Source organism: Leptonychotes weddellii, chromosome X (genome assembly GCF_054177405.1).
Source record: "Leptonychotes weddellii isolate Sample4059 chromosome X, ASM5417740v2, whole genome shotgun sequence".
NCBI lineage: Eukaryota > Metazoa > Chordata > Mammalia > Carnivora > Phocidae > Leptonychotes > Leptonychotes weddellii.
The window spans coordinates 55,161,557-55,179,763 of record NC_138385.1 but is presented as its reverse complement, the minus strand read 5'-3'; the positions used below and the strand labels follow the sequence as shown (position 1 = coordinate 55,179,763).

The 18,207-nt window shown below is 38.1% G+C and overlaps 1 long non-coding RNA gene across 1 annotated transcript in view; it reads left to right on the top strand.

The window, feature by feature from the left end:
• Window positions 1-1,088: 1,088 nt before the first annotated feature.
• LOC145717825 (uncharacterized) overlaps window positions 1,089-18,207 on the top strand; it is a 24,540-nt gene continuing 7,421 nt past the window's right edge. The window contains exon 1 of the long non-coding RNA XR_014141274.1: window positions 1,089-14,468. This is a non-coding gene — a long non-coding RNA (uncharacterized LOC145717825). The remainder of the gene's footprint in view (window positions 14,469-18,207) is intronic.

Below are 18,207 nucleotides of genomic sequence, written 5' to 3'. Positions count from 1 at the left end.
AGAGAGTTGTTGCTCTTCTTTTCTTCAATCTCCTGTTGAGTTTGTAGGTGTTCAGAATGGTTTGATCCCTATCCAGCTGAATTCCTGAGAGGAGACGAAATCCAGGTCTCCTACTCCTCCGCCATCTTGCTCCGCCAGTCAAAACAAGATTATTTTTAATGACATGAATTTCAGAGCAATTTAAACTTTGTAGATTCCTTATTGAAGAAAGAAACCCTAACACCATAAAAACGACACTCAAATAGTATACAGCGGTGTTTCTCAAAAGTTGAATGTGCATCAAAGTCACCTGGACCTCACCACTAGAATTTCTGATTTGGTAGGTCTGGAGTAGGGACTGAGGACTTGAGTTTCTAAGTTCCCAGGTAATGCTGGTGTTGCTGGTCTGGTGGCCACACTTTGATATTAGGTACTTCTTCTTTTATAATACAAGAATTTCATGATATAAATATCCTTAGAAATACTGATTTAGCTGTACCCCACAAATCTTGGTATGTTGTGTTTTCATTTTCATTTCGGGCAAAACACTTTCATTTCTGTTTTGATTTTTCCTTTGATCTAGGGTTATTTAGAAGTGTGTTATTTAATTTCCAAGTTTATAGTATTTTCTAGATTCTTTTTAATTACTGATTCCTAATTTAATTCAGAGACTATGCTTCATACAATTTGAATCCTTTTAAAGTTATTGAGATTTGTTTTATGGCCCAGAATATAGTCTCTTGGTAAATCTTCCCTGTGTGCTTGGAAAGTGTGTGTATCCTATTGTTATTGAGTGTTCTATAGAAATGTCAATTAAGTTAAGTTAGTTGATAGTGTTGTTCAAGATTTCTCTTTCTTTACGATATTTCTGTGTGTTTGTTCTATCAGTTATTGAGAGAGTGGTGTTAACATACATTGGTATATCCATGCTCAGTGCAGAGTCTGCTTGAGTTTCTCTCTCCCTCCCCTCTGCCCCCCCGCCCCCATGTGCTGGCATGTGCTCTCTCTTCCCCCTCTTTTATAAATAAATAAATCTTTTTATTTTTTTATTTATTTTTTTAAAGCTATTCTTTTTTTTTTTAATATTTTATTTATTTAATTGGAGAGAGAGAGAGCGAGCAAGCAGGGGGAGTGGGAGAGAGAAGCAGGCTTCCCGCTGAGCAGGGAGCCCAATGCGGGGCTCGATCCCAGGACCCTGTGATCATGACCTGAGCCGAAGGCAGACATTTAACCGACTGAGCCACCCAGGCGCCCCAATAAATAAATCTTTTTTAAAAAAAGAATACATGTTTTGTTCCCTAAAATGTTGGGTCCCACATGCTGAGATTATATGGGTAGTCACGCCTAGGTGTTATTTATTCTCAGTATGCCATGAAGGCCTCCCCTAGCCTTCCTTGTCTCAAAGTGGGGCCATTTCCCATGGGGATTTAAGCCCACCATATAATGCCTGCTACCTTATTCCTATCAGAAACTAGCTTTTATTTACTAGCTTTATACCCACAAAAACAAGGGTATTAAGTATTTATACACAGCGCACTTTGGCATCATAGGCATGCAGCTGCTATATTTTGACCATAATAGCCCAGAACCTTTCTAAGTATTTGGTGATCAAAGTTTATAGTTTTACACAGTGATCAGTCTGCCAGGAGTTGTATGGTTTGATGGTTCAGCAGAGTAATTCCTGGAAGTATCTTCCTAACTGATATCCTTTATAGTAGATATAACCTGAAATTTAAGAAGCAAAATGTACTGGCACATTGTTAAAGATTTATTCAGTCATCAGCAGTTGATCCTGTTCATTATAGCATATGACCAGAATGTCTCCTAGAGTAATAATACCACTTAGCTTTGCAAGCTTCCATTCAACCTTGTCAAAATCCAAAAGTGGGGGTGGTCTGGGCAAACATAACAGTGTCACCCTCTTGGATATCTTGTATAATTATGATGAGATAGTATTTTTCTCTTCTTTTGAACCCCTCGAGGAAACAATGTAATATGGGATGTCCTTTGTTACATAAGCCATTTATTCTTTTACCTTCAGCTACTATTTTTCCTTCTTTGTACTTGTCACTGGTTTTAACCCAAACCTTTCCATCTTTAGAAGGAGTGTCAGATTCGGTGACAGTGCTGGTTCAGATTTCTGGCAACAGCAGTAAGAGTCTAGCAAGTGGTTTCCTTTCAGTCCATTCACCTCTGTATGGAATAGGGTTACACAGGTAACTAGTAGGCTATCTGGGTCACTAGGCAATACAGCTGCAGTCATTGTCAATTCCAATTTTGCAAGATGGGGTGAAAGTATAATCCATCCCCAAAGGCCCTTAGAAATTCTGGCATAAAGATTTAAAGGTATAATTAGTTTCTTGCTTAGGGATCATCCCTGGTTCTGACAGGCACTGTTGTAGTCCTGGTCCTAAAACCACTTCATCAAGCAGGAAAAAAATGTTGGGGTGATGTGTGAAAGGATTGAATAGCTTTACAGTATCCTCCATACCCTTACTTCCCTACAAAAGTCAAGGAGACTATTCAGTGGGGACCATTCTTTGGTTGCCCTCATGTTGAATGTAAGCACATGTTCACTGAAGTATGTAAAGGTTTCATGCTTTGTCTCTCATCACTTTTTTATTATGTCATAATTCACATACAATAGAAGTAACCCTTTAAAATATTTAAGTCATTTTTAATACATTCACAGAATTGACCAACCACCACTATCTAATTCAAGAATTTTTTATTAACCCAATAAGAAACCTGTATTCATTAGTAGTCACTCTTCATTCTGCCTCCCTCCAGTCCCTGGCAACCACTAATTTATCTTCTGTTTCAATGGATATACCTATTCTGAACATTTGACATAAATGTAATCATACAATATGTAATCCATTTTCAGTTTATTTTCATGTTTGATGTAAGGAAAGAATTCAAATTTATTCCTTTGCATGTGGTTATCCAGTTGTCCCAGTGCCATTTATAAAAAGGGCTTTATTCCCCATTGAATTGTCTTGGTACCCTTGTCAAGAATCCATTGACCATAAATATAAGAGTATATTTATGGACTCTCAATTCTGTTTTATTGTTGTATATGTTTATCGTTATGCTAGTTTTGATTACTGTAGATTTGCGGTAAGTTTTGATATCAGGAAGTGGGAATTCTTCTACTTTGTGCTTTATCAGGATTGTTTTGGCTACTTGGGGTCTCTTACAATTCCTTATGGATTTTAGGATAAGCTTCCATTTCTGTAAAATGGGCCACTGGGATTTTTAGAGGAATTGCATTGAATCCGCAGGTCACTTTGAGTAATATTGACATCTTAACAAAATTATCTTCCAACCCATTAGCATGAGATGTCCTTCCATTTATTTGTGTTTAATTTCTTCCAGCAATGTTTTGTAGATTTCTGTATACAAGTCTCGTCCTCCTTCATTAAATTTATCCCTAAGTCTTTTACTTATTTTGATGCTATTGTAAATGAAATTGTTTTATTAATTTCCTTTCAGATTGTTCATTGCTACAGTATGGGTATAAGAGTGATTTTCTGTGTTGATCTTATATCTTGCAACTTTGCAGAACTTGTTTATTAGCTCTAAATGTTTTTGTGTGTGTGTCTGTCTTCTTCAGGATTTTCTACATATAAGATCATGTTATATGCATATAGAGATAGTTTTAGTTCTTTTCCAATTTGAATGAATTTTATTCCTTTTTTGCCTAATTGCTGTGACTAGAAGTTCCATTATAATACTGAAAAAAGTGCTGAAAGCAGGCATCTTCGTTTTGGTCCTGATCTTATGGGCAACAATTTTAGAATTTCATCTTTGAGTATTATAAAATATATACCTGTTCATCTCTCTTAAAATGTTTTGTTTAAAGTCTATTTTGATTGGACTTCCAGGGAAGATGGCAGAGTAGGAGGACCATAAACTCATGTCATCCCATGGATGCAACTAGATGACATCTGCATCAGAGCAAACAACCCAGAAAAGTACCCCAAAGTCTGGTCCAACAAACTCCACAACTAAATGTAGAGAAGAGGCCACATCAAAGAGGGTAGGAAGGATGAGGACTTGGTGGGAACCTAAACCCCGTGTGTCTGACCACCAGAAGGAGGGAGCTGTGGGCACAGAGAAGGGTGAGAAACAGACTAGTACAGTGAGGAGCCTACAAAAGGAAGAGAAAGCCCCATAGCATTTGACTCTGAAAATCAGAGGGGTGGGATTTCACGAGTGCTTATAACTAGTGGGACTTAAAGCCTGAAATTTAAAAAATCAGTGGGCTTGCTTGTGAGAGAGCCTAGACGACTCTAGGAAATGGAGCCCTTGCCACTAAAGAAATAGCACAGCAAAGAGCATGTGGAAATACAGCTTGGAAGCAGCAGTTTGAAAGGTACCTGGGGCTTATGGGAGGGAGAGGTAGTTACTAATTTGAGTTTGCTCAGGGACTTCACCAGGAGCAAAGGAGCTGGCAGATGTCATCTCTCTCCCCCGCCCGACACTATAAACACACAGCTGCCTGCGGGAACAAGTGCAGCACCAGCACTTATTACCCAACTCACTTACACTATGCTCTGGCCCCTTCAGCCAGACCTACCTCAGTCCCAGTGCTTTGGATACCCTCCCCAAGAAGACCCATGCAAAATTTAAAAACACTGCTTCTCCTGAACTCCTGTGGAGAAGGAGCACACCTTGTTAAAAGTGCACCCCTTGAAGGGAAGGAAAAATAAGATAAGAGGAAAACAGAGAGGGAGGCAAACCATAAGAGACACTAAACTCTAGGAAACAAAATTGAGGGTTGCTGGAGGGGAGGCGGGTGGGGGGAAGGGATAATTAGGTGATGGGCATTGTGGAAGGCACTTGATGTAATGACCACTGGGTGTTATATGCAACTGATGAATCACTAAATTCTACCTCTGAAACTAATAATAAAAAAAAGACAATAAAAAAAGTACATCCCTTGCCTGCACATGCTTTGCCAAGAAGCCCAGGCTGGCTTGGGCCTACAGGGTGGCTGCACGTCGCCTGTGGGAGAGGACAATTACTGCAGCTTGTGAAAATGTGCCCCTGTCCAAATGTGCACACTTTGTGAAGTGCCTGTCAGCTGTGCAATCTTTGTGGAGCTCCACCTCCTGCTGGAGTTACCTAGTTAAAAGTGTATGTCTGGCCCACTACTTTCAAGAGCAAGAGACATAGTTGACTTTCCTAACACAAATAGAGAGTTAGGTAAAATGAGGAGACTGAAGAATATATCACAAATGAAAGGACAGGACAAAACCACAGCAAAAGACTTAAGTGAAGAAGATACAAATAAAATGCCTGATAGAGAATTTAAAGTGATGGTCATACAGGTATTCACTGCGTTTGAGAAAAGAGTGAAGGAAATCAGTGACACCTTAAGAAAGAGGTAGAAAACATAAAAAAGAATTATGAGAGATGAAGAACAGAATAAATGAAATTAAAAATACAGTTGATGGAATAAATAGGAGGCTGGAAGAAGCAAAATGAATTAATGAACTAGATTCCAGAGTAATGCAAAGTAATAAAGCTGAACAAATGACAGAAAAATGAATTATGCAAAATGAGAATAGACTTAGGGAATGTGGTGACTGCATCAAGCATAATGACATTTGTATTATGGGGATCCCAGAGGGAGAAGAGAGAAAAAGGGGGAAGAAAATTTATTTGAAGAAACAGTAGCTTAAAACATCCCTAATCTAGTGAAGGAAACAGATACCCAGATCCAGAAGACACAGAGATCCCCCAACAAAGTCAACCAAAGGAGGTCCACACCAAGACACATAGTAATCAAAATGGCAAAAAGTAGTGATAAAGCAAAAATTTTAAAAGCAGCAAGAGAAAAGAAGACAGCTACATACAAGGGAAACCCCATAATAAGGTTATAAGCAGCTTTTTCAGCAGAAACTTTGCAAGCCAAAAGAGAGTGACACGATACAAAGTTCTGAAAGGGAAAAATCTGCAGTCAAGAATACTCTATCCAACAAGACTATCATTCAGATCAAAATGAGAAATAGAGTTTCCCAGACAAACAAAAGCTGAAAGAGTTCATGACCAGTAAACCAGCCCTAAAAGAAATATTAAAGGGAACACTTGAGTGGAAAGGAAAGACCAAAAGTGGCAGTATGAAAAGTAGGAAACAAGCAGTAAAAATAAATATTTCTATAAAAATTCAGTCAGGGCATTCACAAAATGAAGGGATGTAAAATATGACACCCTATACCTAAAATGTGTATGGGGAGGAAGAAGTAAAGATGGGTTCAAACTTAAGTGACCATCAACTTAATATAGATTGCTATATACAGAAGACGTTATATACAAAACTAATAGTAACTACAAATCAAAAACCACTAGTTGCTGAAGAGATATTATTTTTCCCATTGGATATTCTTTCCTGCTTTGTCAAAGATTAGTTGACCATATAGTTGTGGGTTCATTTCTCGGTTTTCTATTGTGTTCTATTGATCTATGTGTCTATTTTTGTGCCAGTACCATTCTGTTTTGATCATTATACCTTTGTAATATAACTTGAAGTCTGGAACTGTGTTGCCTCTAGATTTGCATTTCTTTTTCAAGATTCCTTTGGCTATTTGGGGCCTCTTGAGATTCCATAGAACTTTTAGGATTGTGTGTTCTAGCTCTGTGAAAAATGCTGGTGATTTTGATAGGGATTGCTTTAAATGTGTAGATTTCTTTGGGTAATATAGAGATTTTAACAGTATTTGTTCTTCCAATCCATGAGCATGGAATGTCTATTTCTCTGTGTCATCTTCAATTTCTTTCATCAGTGTTTTAGTTTTCAGAGTACAGATCTTTTACCTCTTTGATTAGGTTTATTCCTAGGTATCTTATGGGTTTTGGTGCAGTTGTAAAAGGGATCGATTCCTTGATTTCTCTTTCTGCTGCTTCATTATTGGTGTATAGAATTGCAACAGATTTCTGCACATGGATTTTGTATTCTGCCACTTGACTGAATTCATGTATCAGTTCTAGCAATTTCTTGGTGGGGTCTTTTAGGTTTTCTACATAGCGTATCATGTCTGCAAACAGTGAAAGTTTTAATCCTTCCTTGCCAATTTGGATGCCTTTTATTCCTTTTTGTTATCTGATTGTTAAGGCTAGGACATTCAGTACTATGTTAAGTAATAGTGGTGAAAGTGGACATCCCTGTCTTATTTCTGACCATAGAGGAAAATCTCTCAGCTTTTCCCTATTGAGGAGGATATTAGCTGTGGGTTTTTCATGTATGGCCTTTATGATGTAGAGTTATGTTCCTTCTACTTTGGTGAGGGTTTCCATTAAGAATGGATGTTGTATTTGGTCGAATGCTTTTTCTGCATCTGTTGAGAGGATGAAATGTTTCCTATCCTTTCTTTTTTTAATGTGGTGTACCATGTTTATTGATTTGCAAATATTGAACCACCCTTGCAACCCTGGAATAAATCCCACCTGATTGTGGGGAATGATTGCGTGTAATGTGTTCCTGGGTATCCCATAAGATACCTAGGAATAAACCTTATCACAGAGGTAAAAGATCTGTGCTCTGAAACTATAAAACACTGATGAAAGAAATTGAAGTTGACACCAAGAAATAGAAAGACATTCCATGCTCATGGATTGGAAGAACTCGAATCCTGTATTCTAGTTGCTAGTATTTTGTTGAGAATCTTTTTGTTCATGTTCATCAGGGATATTGGCCTGTAGTTCTTTTTTCAGTGGAGTCTTTGGTTTTTGAATCAGGGTAATACTGGCCTCATAGAATGTGTTTGGAAGTTTTCCTTCCATTTCTATTTTTGGAATAGTGCAAGATGAATAGGTATAAAAGTCTTCTTTAAATGTCTGGTAGAACTTCCCTGTGAAGCCATCTGGCCCTGGAATTTTGTCTGTTGGTAGATTTTTTGATTACTGATTCAATTCTTTGCTGGTTATTGGACTTTTCAAGTTTTCTATTTGTTCCTGTTTCAGTTTTGGTAGTTTATATATTTCTAGGAATTTATCCATTTCTTCCAGGTTGTCCAACTTGTTGGCATATGGGGTTTTTTTTAAAGATTTTATTTTTGGGGGTGCCTGGGTGGCTCAGACAGTTAAGCATCTGCCTTCAGCTCAGGTCATGGTCTCAGGGTCCTGCGATCAAGCCCCGAATCAGGCTCCCTTCTCAGCGATGAGTCTGCTTCTCCCTCTCCCTCTGATCTCTTAGCTCTTTTAAAGACTTTTATTTATTCACCCAAGAGAGGGCGAGAGAACACAAGTAGGGGGAGTGGCAGAGGGAGAGAGAGAAGCAGGCTCCCTGCGGGGCTTGATCCCATGAACCTGGGATCATGACCTGAGCCAAAGGCAGATGCTTAACCAGCTGGGCCACCCAGGTGCCCCGGGCATATGGTTTTTCATAATATTCTCTTATAATTGTTTGTATTTCTGTGGTGTTGGTTGTGATTTCTCCTGTCTCATTTGTGAGTTTATTTATTTGGGTCCTTTCATTTTTCTTTTTTGATAACTCTGGCTAGGGGTTTATCAATTTCATTAATTCTTTTGAAGAATCAGCTCTTGGTTTCATTGATCTGCTCTTTTTGTTTGTTTGTTTGTTTCTATATCAGTTATTTCTGCTCTGATCTTTATTAGTTCCCTTCTTCTGGTGGCTTTAGGCTTCATTTGTTGTTCTTTTTCTATCTCCTTTGGGTGTAAGGTTAGGTTGCTTATTTCAGATTTTTCTTGCTTCGGGAGTTAGGCCTGTATTGCTATATACTTCCCTTTTAGGTCTGCTTTTGCTGCATCCCAAAGGTTTTGGACTGGCGTGTTTTCATTTTTATTTGTTGCAATGTATATTTTTAAACTCCTCTTTGATTTCTTGGTTGACCTATTCATTCTTTAGTTGTATGTTCTTTAAGTTCCATGTATTTAGTCTTTCCAAATTTTTTCTTGAGGTTGCCTTCGATTTTCATAATGTTGTGGTTAGAAAATATGCATGGTATGATCTCAGTCTTTTTGTACTTGTTGGGGCCTGCTTTGAGACCTAGGTGATCTTTTCTGGAGAATGTCCCATGTACACTTAACAAGTTATGCATATTCTGTTGCTTTAGGATGAAATGTGGTGAATATATCTGTTAAGTCCATCTGCTCCAGTGTGTCATTCAAAGCCATTGTTTCCTTGTTGATTTTCTGATTAGATGATTTGTCCATTGATGTAAGTGGGGTGTTAAATTCCCCTATGATTATTGTATTATTATCAATGCATTCCTTTATGTTTGATATGAAGTATTTTATATATTTGGGTGCTCCAATTTTGGGTACAAAAATATTGACAATTGTTAGATCTTCTTGTTGGATAGACCCCTTCATTATGATATAGTGCCCTTCCTCATCTTTTGTTATAGTCTTTGGTTTAAAATATAGTTTGTCTGATAGAAGTATTGCTACCCTGGCTTTCTCTTGACTGCTGTTTGTGTGGTAAATATTTCTCCATCCCCTCACTTTCAGTCTGCAGGTGTCTTTAGGTCTAAAATGAGTCTCTTTTAGGCAGCATTTATTTTTTTATTATTTATTTTATTTAAAATCAATTAGTTAACACATAGTGTATTATTACTTTCAGAGTTAGAGTTAAGTGATTCATCAGTTGCATATAACACCCAGTGCTCATTATATCAAGTGCCCTCTGTGATGCCCATCACTCAGTTACCCCATCCCTCCACCCACCTTTCCTCCAGCAATCCTCCATTTGTTTCCTATAGTTAAGAGTTTTTTATGGCTTGTCTCCCTCTCTGGTTTCATCTTATTTTATTTTTCCTTCCCTTCCCCTATGTTCATCTGTTTTGTTTCTTAAATTCCACATATGAGTGAAATCATATGGTATTTGTCTTTCTCTAATTGACTTATTTCCCTTATCATAGTACCCTCTAGTTCCATCCACGTCATTGCAAATGGCAAGATTTCATTCTTTTTTGATGGCTGAGTAATATTCCATTGGTATATATACCACCTCTTCTTTATCCATTCATCTGTCAATGGACATCTGGGCTCTTTCCATAGTTTGGCTATTGTGGACATTGCTGCTATAAACATTGGGGTGCACTTGCCCCCTCAAATCACTATGTTTGTATCCTTTGGATAAATATCTAGTAGTGCAATTGCTGGATCATAGGGTAGCTCTATTTTAACTTCTTGTGAAACCTCCATACTGTTTTCCAGAGTGGGTGTACCAGCTTGCATTCACACCAACAGTGTAAGAGGGTTCCCCTTTTTCTGCATCCTCACCAATATCTATCGTTTCCTGAGTTGTTAATTTTAGCCATTCTGACTGTATGAGGTGGTATCCCATTGTGGTTTTGATTTGTATTTCCCTGATGCCAAGTGATGTGGAGCATTTTTTCATGTGTCTGTTGGCCATTTGTGTCTTCTTTGGAGAAATGTCTGTTCATGCCTTCTGCCCATTTCTTGATTGGATTATTTTCCTTTGGGTGTTGACTTTGATAAGTTCTTTATAGATTTTGGATACTAGCCCTTTATCTGATAAGACATTTGCAAATATCTTCTCCCATTCTGTAGGTTGCCTTGTAGTTTTGTCGATTATTTCCTTTGCTGTGCAAAAGCTTTTTATCTTGATGAAGTCGCAGTAGTTCATTTTTGCTTTTGTTTCCCTTGTCTCTGGAGACGTGTCTAGCAAAAAGTTGCTGTGGCTGAGGGCAAAGAGGTTGCTGCCTGTGTTCTCTTACAGGATTTTGATGGATTCCTGTCTTATATTTAGATCTTTCATCCATTTCGAGTTTATTTTTGTATATGGTGTAAGGAAATGGTCCAGTTTCATCCTTCTGCATGTGGCTGTCCAATTTTCCCAACACCATTTGTTGAAGAGACTTTTTTCCACTGGATGTTCTTTCCTGCTTTGTTGAAGATTAGTTGACCATGGAGTTGAGGGTCCATTTCTGGGTTCTCTATTCTGTTCAGTTGATCTATGTGTCTGTTTTTGTGCCAGTACCATACTGTCTTGATGATTACAGCTTTGTAATAGAGCTTGAAGGCTGGAATTGTGATAAACCAGCTTTGGTTTTCTTTTTCAACCTTCCTTTGGCTATTTGGGGCCTTTTCTGGTTCCATACAAATTTTAGGATTATTTGTTCCAGTTCTGTGAAAAATGTTGATGGTATTTTGATAGGGATTGCATTGGAAGTGTAGATTGCTCTGGGTAGCATAGACATTTTAACAATATTTGCTCTTCCAATCCATGAGCATGGAATGTTTTTCCATTTTTTTTGTGTCTTCCTCCATTTCTTTCTTTCTTTCTTTTTTTTTTTTTTTAAAGATTTTATTTATTTATTTGAGAGAGAGAATGAGAGAGAGCACATGAGAGGGGTTAGAGTCAGAGGGAGAAGCAGACTCCCTGCCGAGCAGGGAGCCTGATGCGGGACTCGATCCAGGGAGTCCAGGATCATGACCTGAGCCGAAGGCAGCCGCTCAACCAACTGAGCCACCTCCATTTCTTTCATGAGTGTTCTATAGTTTTCAGAATACAGATCCTTTACGTCTTTGGTTATGTTTATTCCTAGGTATTTATGGTTTTGGGTGCAATTGTAAATGGGATTGATTCCTAGATTTTTCTTTCTTCTGTTGTAGGCAGAATTAGATGGGTCTTGTTTTTTATTTTTTATCCCTTTTCACACCCTGTCTTTTGATTGGAGCATTTAGTCCATTCACATTCAGAGAAATTGACAGTTATGAATTTAGTTCATTTTATTACTTGTTTTGTTATTGTTTTTGAAGTTTTTCTCTGTTCCTCTCTAGTCCTTTTAGCTGTTGATCTTTCTTTCCCACTCAAAGAGTCCCCTTCAAAATATTTCTTGCAGGTCTGGTTTAGTGGTCAGGAACTCCTTTAGTGTCTGTTTTTCTGGGAAACTCTTTCTCCTTCTATCTCCCCTGAATGACAGCCTTGCTGGATAGAGTATTCTTGGCTGCATATTTTTCCCATTCAGCACATTGAATATATCATTCTACTCCCTTCTGACCTCCCAAGTTTTTATGGAGAGGTCTGCTGCTAAGCTAAATTTGTCTTCCCTTTAAGTTGAAGATTTGCTTTGTCTTGGTGCCGTTAAAATTTTTTTATCTCTATATTTTTCAAATTTAATTATGATCTTTTGGTGATGTCTAGCTTTTGTTGATTTTGATGGAAGTTCACTCTACTTCCTAGATTGGTTATCTGTTTTTCCCCAGATTAGGGGAAGTTTTCAGCTATAATTTGCTTAAATAAACCTTCTGCCACTTTTTCCCTCTCTTCTTCTGGGACTCCTATGGTACTAGTGTTACTTTGCTTTATGGAGTCACTGAGTTCCCTAACTCTACATTTGTGAACCAATATTTTTTCCCTCTTCTTTTCATCTTTGTTATTTTCCATAATTTTGTCTTCTATATCACTTATTCTTCCTCTTCTTCTTCCATCCTTGTGATCATTACATCCAGTCAGTTTCATATCTTGGTTATAGGATTTTTTATTTTGGCCTGACTAGTTTTTAGGTCTTTTATCTCTGCAGTAAGGGACTCCTTCATGTCTTTTATGCTTTCCTTAAGCCCAGCTAGTATCCTTATGATTGCTGTAAATTCTGGATCAGTCATATTACTTATATCTGTTTCGTGTAGAATCCTTGCTGTGACCTTTTCTTGTTCTTTCTTTTGGGATGAATGCCTCCATCATGGCATTTTGTCTAGGTCTCTCTATTTTGTTTGTTAGAAAATCCTGTCATGGTTTCTGCTCCTGAGATTAATGGCTTTAGAAAGAAGAGGTCATATACTGCTAAGGCCTTGTGCTTCAGGAAGTATCTCTGTTGTATGCCGTGTGCACTCTGCTGCTGTGTTTTGGTTGCTCTTTCCCTCAGGTCAGTGCTCTGCAGAGTTTCTCCTTGCCTGCAGTGGGGAGGGTTTGGACATGGCCAGAGTATGGTGAGTTTTAACTAGGTGTGCTCTGGTCTGCTTGTTATAAGAGGCCCAGTGCTATTTCTATTACAGCTGAAGCTTTGCAGAACTATGGTCAGTAGACAAGGTGTCTGTGGGGTGGACTGGGGTTGTGCTGGTCTTCTGGGGGAGGGGCCTGCTGCTCTGGTTCTGAGATACATTTTCCCTAGAAAAGCAGTGCCTACAGAGCACAGGGGTGCAGGGTTTGGTGTAAGCATTATAGGTCATCACTGTTGGTGCTGTTCTGCTTACTGAAGTTAGTTCATCCTGAGGGGCAGGGTAGAGAAATGGCTCCAGCCCTCCCTAGTCCTGGAGATGGGAGTTTGCACCCATTGCTGTCTGGTTAGCCTTCTCAGAAGAGCAAACAGTCTCCTCTTGTGTGTTCCAGGCATCCTTCATATCCCTGCATTCACCCTTTCTGCTGTGTCTGGGCTGTCTGCCCACCTGGCAGCACAGTGTACCTGTGTTCTATTCCAGGCAAAATGGCTGTTTTAAAACAACAAACTTTAGTGACCTAGTATAGTGGGGACTGGCACTCCTACTCTAGGTGATGGTCTTGCTGCTCTCAGCCTGATGCAGGTTTGTCCCAGAAGGGCAGTCACAACAAAGTGTAGGGGCGTGGATTTTGGAATAAAGTGCAACAAAGAGCTGTGTCCAGGTTAGCTGCCCTAAGCAGATGTCTCTGCACCTATGCTGAGTGGCAGGACAGGGTAATGGCACCCACAGACCCTTTTGTCCCCAGAGATGCAATGCCACCTCTTACAGATGTGGTCCAGAAAGGGGGAACTGTCCCTCCCAGTGCATCCCAGGGGATCTTCGGATCATGCCCTCTGCTACTGGGTTATCTGCCCTCCTTTTCCACAGGAGCACTGCAACATCCACTGGCTATGCTGTGGACCACTAAAACTCATCTTTGAGCCCTGCTGGTTGTAAAACCTCATGAAAATCAGCTTCTCTGGTTTTCCCAGTCAATGGCTTTGGGGGAAGTGTTTTTCGTGTGCAATCCCCTGTGTGCTCCCCCAACCCTTACCTCTCTCTGTGAGCAGGGCTCCCTCACCTCCACAGCACATAGGATCCTTTTATCTCCCAAATCACATCGCTGCACCTCCTACCCTCTACGATGTGGCCTCCACTCTCCTGCTAGTTGTGCAGTTTGTTCTGTCAGTCCTCATCAATCTCTTGGGTATTCAAAATGATTTGATATTTATCTAGCTGTCTTCAAGAGATGAAGCAAGCCTAGGGTCCTCCTAATGCCACCATTTTAGCTCCTCATTTCTATCAGTTTTTTGGTGGAGTCTTCTGGGTTTTCTATATAGAGTATTACCTCATCTGCAAATAGTGAAATTTACATCTTCATTGCCAATTGAGATGCCCTTTATTTCTTTTTGTTGTCAGATTGCTGTGGATGGAACTTCCCATACTATGGTAAATAACAGTGGTGAGAGTGGACATCCCTGTTTTGTTCCTGACCATAGAGGAAAAGCTCTCAGTTTTTCCCCATTGACTATGATGTTAGCTGTGGGCTTTAAATAGATGACCTTTATTATGTTCAGGTATGTTTCCTCTAAACCTACTTTGATGAGGGTTTTTATAATGAATGGATGTTGAACTTTGTCAAATGCATTTTATGCATCTATTCAGATGATCATGTTTCTTATCCTATTATTAATGTGGTGTATCACATTGATTGATTTGCAAATACTGCACCACCCTTGCAACTCAGGAATAAATCTCACTTGGTCATGGTGAATGATTCTTTTAATGTATTGGTGGATTCGGTTTGCTAGTATTTTATTGAGAAATTTTGCATCCATGTTCATCAGGGATATTGGTTTGTAATTCTCTTTCTTAACGGAGTCTTTATCTGGATTTGGTGTTAGGGTAATGCTGGCCTCATAGAATGAATTTGGAAGTTGCCCTTCCTTTTCTATGTTTTGGAATAGTTTAAAAATAATAGATAATAACTCTTCTTTAAATGTCTGGTATAATTCCTCTGGGAAGCCATCTGGCCTGGGACTTTTGTTTGTAGGATTATTTTTGATTAATGATTTTATTTCTTTGATGGCTATTGGTTTTCAAGTTTTCTATCTTCCTGTATCAGTTTTGGTAGCTTATACATTTCTAGGAATTTATCCATTTTTAAATTATCCAATTTGTTGGCATATAGTTTTTCCTAATATTCTCTTATTATTGTTTGTATGTCTGTGGTGTTGGTTGTTATCTGTCCTCTCTCATTTGTAATCTTATTTTTTGGGGTCCTTTCTCTTTTCTTTTTGATAAGCCTGGCTAGAGGTTTATAAATTTTAGTAATTTTTTCTAGGAACAACCTCCTGGTTCCATTGGTCTGTTCTATTGTTTGTTTGTTTTTTTTTTCAGTTTCTATATCAATTATTTCTGCACTAATCTTTATTATTTCCCTTGTTCTGCTAGCTTCAGGCTTCATATATTGCTCTTTTTGTATCTCCTTTACATGTAAGGTTAGATTTTTAATTGAAATTTTTCTTGCTTCTTAAGGTAGGCCTGTATTGCTATATACATCCCTCTTGGGACTGCTTTTGCTGCATTCCAAAGGTTTTGGATCTTTGTGTTTTCATTTTCAATTGATTGCATACTTTTTTTGTGTTTTTTTTCCCCTTGATTTCCATATTGACCCATTCATTGTTTAGTACCATGTTGCTTAGCCTACATGTATTTGTGGTCGTTCCAATTTTTTTCTTGTCATTGACTTCAAGTTTCATAGCATTGTGGTCAGAAAAGATGCAGGGTATGATCTCAATCTTTTTGTACTTGTTGAGGCCTGATTTGTGAGCTAGTATGTAATCTATTCTGGAGAATGTCCCATGTGCATTTGAAAAGAATGTGTATTCTGCTGTTTTGGGATGGAATGTTTTGAATATATCTTATAAGTCTATCTGGTCCAGTATGTCATTCAAAGCCATTGTTGCCTTGTTTATTTTCTGTGTAGGTGATTTGTCCATTGATGTAAGGTGGGTATTAAAGTCTCCTACGATTAATTTGTTAATATCCATTATTTCCTTTATGTTTGTTACTAAATGTTTTACATATTTGGGTGCTCCCTTTTGGGTGCATAAACATTTACAATTATTACATCTTCTTTTTGGATAGACCCCTTTATTATGATATCCTGACCTTCTTCATCTTTTGTTACAGTTTTTGTTTTCTTTGTTTTAATTTTAATTTTTTATTTAAATTCAATTTTGTTAACATATAGTGTACTATTAGCTTCAGGGGTAGAATTTAGTGATTCATCAGTTGCATATAACACCCAGTGCTCATTCCATCAAGTGCCCTTCTAATGCCCATCACCTAGTTACCCCACCCCCTCACCTCTGCTCCAGCAACCCTCAGTTTTTTTTCCTATAGTTAAGAGTCTCTTATGGTTTGCCTCCCTCTCTGTTTTTATCTTATTTTATTTTTCCTTCCCTTCCCCTATGTTCATCTGTTTTGTTTCTTAAATTCCACATATGATTGAAATCATATAGTATTTGTCTTTCTCTAACTTAATTATTTCCCTTAACATAATACCTTTTAGTTCCATCCAAGTCATTGCAAATGGCGAGATTTCATTCTTTATGATGCCTGAGTAATATTCCATTGTATATATATATACACCACATCTTCTATATCCATTCATCTAGCAATGGACATCTGGGCTTTTTCAATATTTTGGCTATTGTGGACATTGCTGTTATAAACATTGGAGTCCATGTGCCCCTTTGAATCACTATTTTTGTATCATTTGGATAAATACCTGGTAGTGCAATTACAGGGCTTCCTCCAGAAGCAAGTCTCAAATATGCAACTTAAGGAGCTGAAAAAGAACAGCAAATAAAGCCTAAATCCAGCAGAAGACAAGAAATAATAAAGTTTAGAGCAGAAATCAATGCTATAGAAATTTAAAAAACCCAATAGAACAGAGCAATGAAACTAGGGCCTGGATCTTTGCGAGAATTAATAAGATTGATAAACCCCTAGGCAAGACTTCTCAAAAAAAAAAAAAAAAAAGAACAAAAAAGAAAGAACCCAAATAATAAATAAATAAATAAATAAGTAAATAATAAATAAATAAAAAATCAGGAATGAAAGAGGAGAGATCACAACCAACACCCCAGAGATACAAGCAATTATAAGAGAATATTATGAGCAATTATATGCCATCAAATTAGGCAATCTGGAAGAAATGGATAAATTCCTAGAAACATGAACTACCACAACTGAAACAGGAAGAAATAGAAAATGTGAACAGACCCATAACCGGCAAAGAAATTGTGTCAGTCATCAAAAATCTCCCAACAAACAAGAGTCCAGGGCTGGATGGCTTCCCAGGGGAATTCTACCTAACATTTAAAGTAGAGTTAATACATATTCTACTGACTGTTCCAAAAAAATAGAAATGGAAGGAAAACTTCCAGACTCATTCTATGAGCCCAGCATTACCTTGATCCCAAAAACCAGACAAGGACCCCACTAAAAAGGAGAATTACAGACCAACATTCCTGATGAACATGGATGCAGAAATTCTCACCAAGATACTAGCTAATAGGATCCAATAGTACATTAAAAAGATTATTCACCCTGACCAAGTGGGATTTGTTTCTGGGCTTCAGGGGTGGTTCAACATCCACAAATCAATATGATACACCACATTAATAAAAGAAAGGACAAGAACCATATGATCCAATAGATGCAGAAAAAGCACTTGACAAAATACAGGATCCTTTCTTGATAAAAGCCCTCTGCCATGTAAGGATAGAGGGAACATACCTCAACATCATAAAAGCCATATATGAAAGACCCAGAGTGAATATCACCTTCTACTGAGAGCTTTTCCTCTAAGGTCAAGAACATGACAGGGATGTCCACTCTCACCACGTTGTTCAATACAGTCTTTGTTTTAATGTCTGGTTTGCCCAATATAAGCTACTCCAGCTTTCTTTTGACATCCTTTCCTGTGATAAATGTTTTCCATCCCCTCACTTTCAGTCTGAAGGTGTCTTCAGCTCTAAAATGAGTCTCTTATAGGCAGCATATATATTGGTTTGTTTTATCATCCATTCTGATTGGAGCATTTATTCTATTTAAATTCAGAGTAATTATTGGTAGATATATATTTGGTGCCATTTTATTACTTCTTTTGTCAGTGTTTCTGGAGATTTTCTCTGATCCTTTTTTGTCTTTGTCACTTTTGGTCTTTACCTTCCACTCAAAGAGTCCCCTTTAATATTTCCTGCAGGGCTGGTATAGTTGTAATGATATCCTTTCATTTTTGTT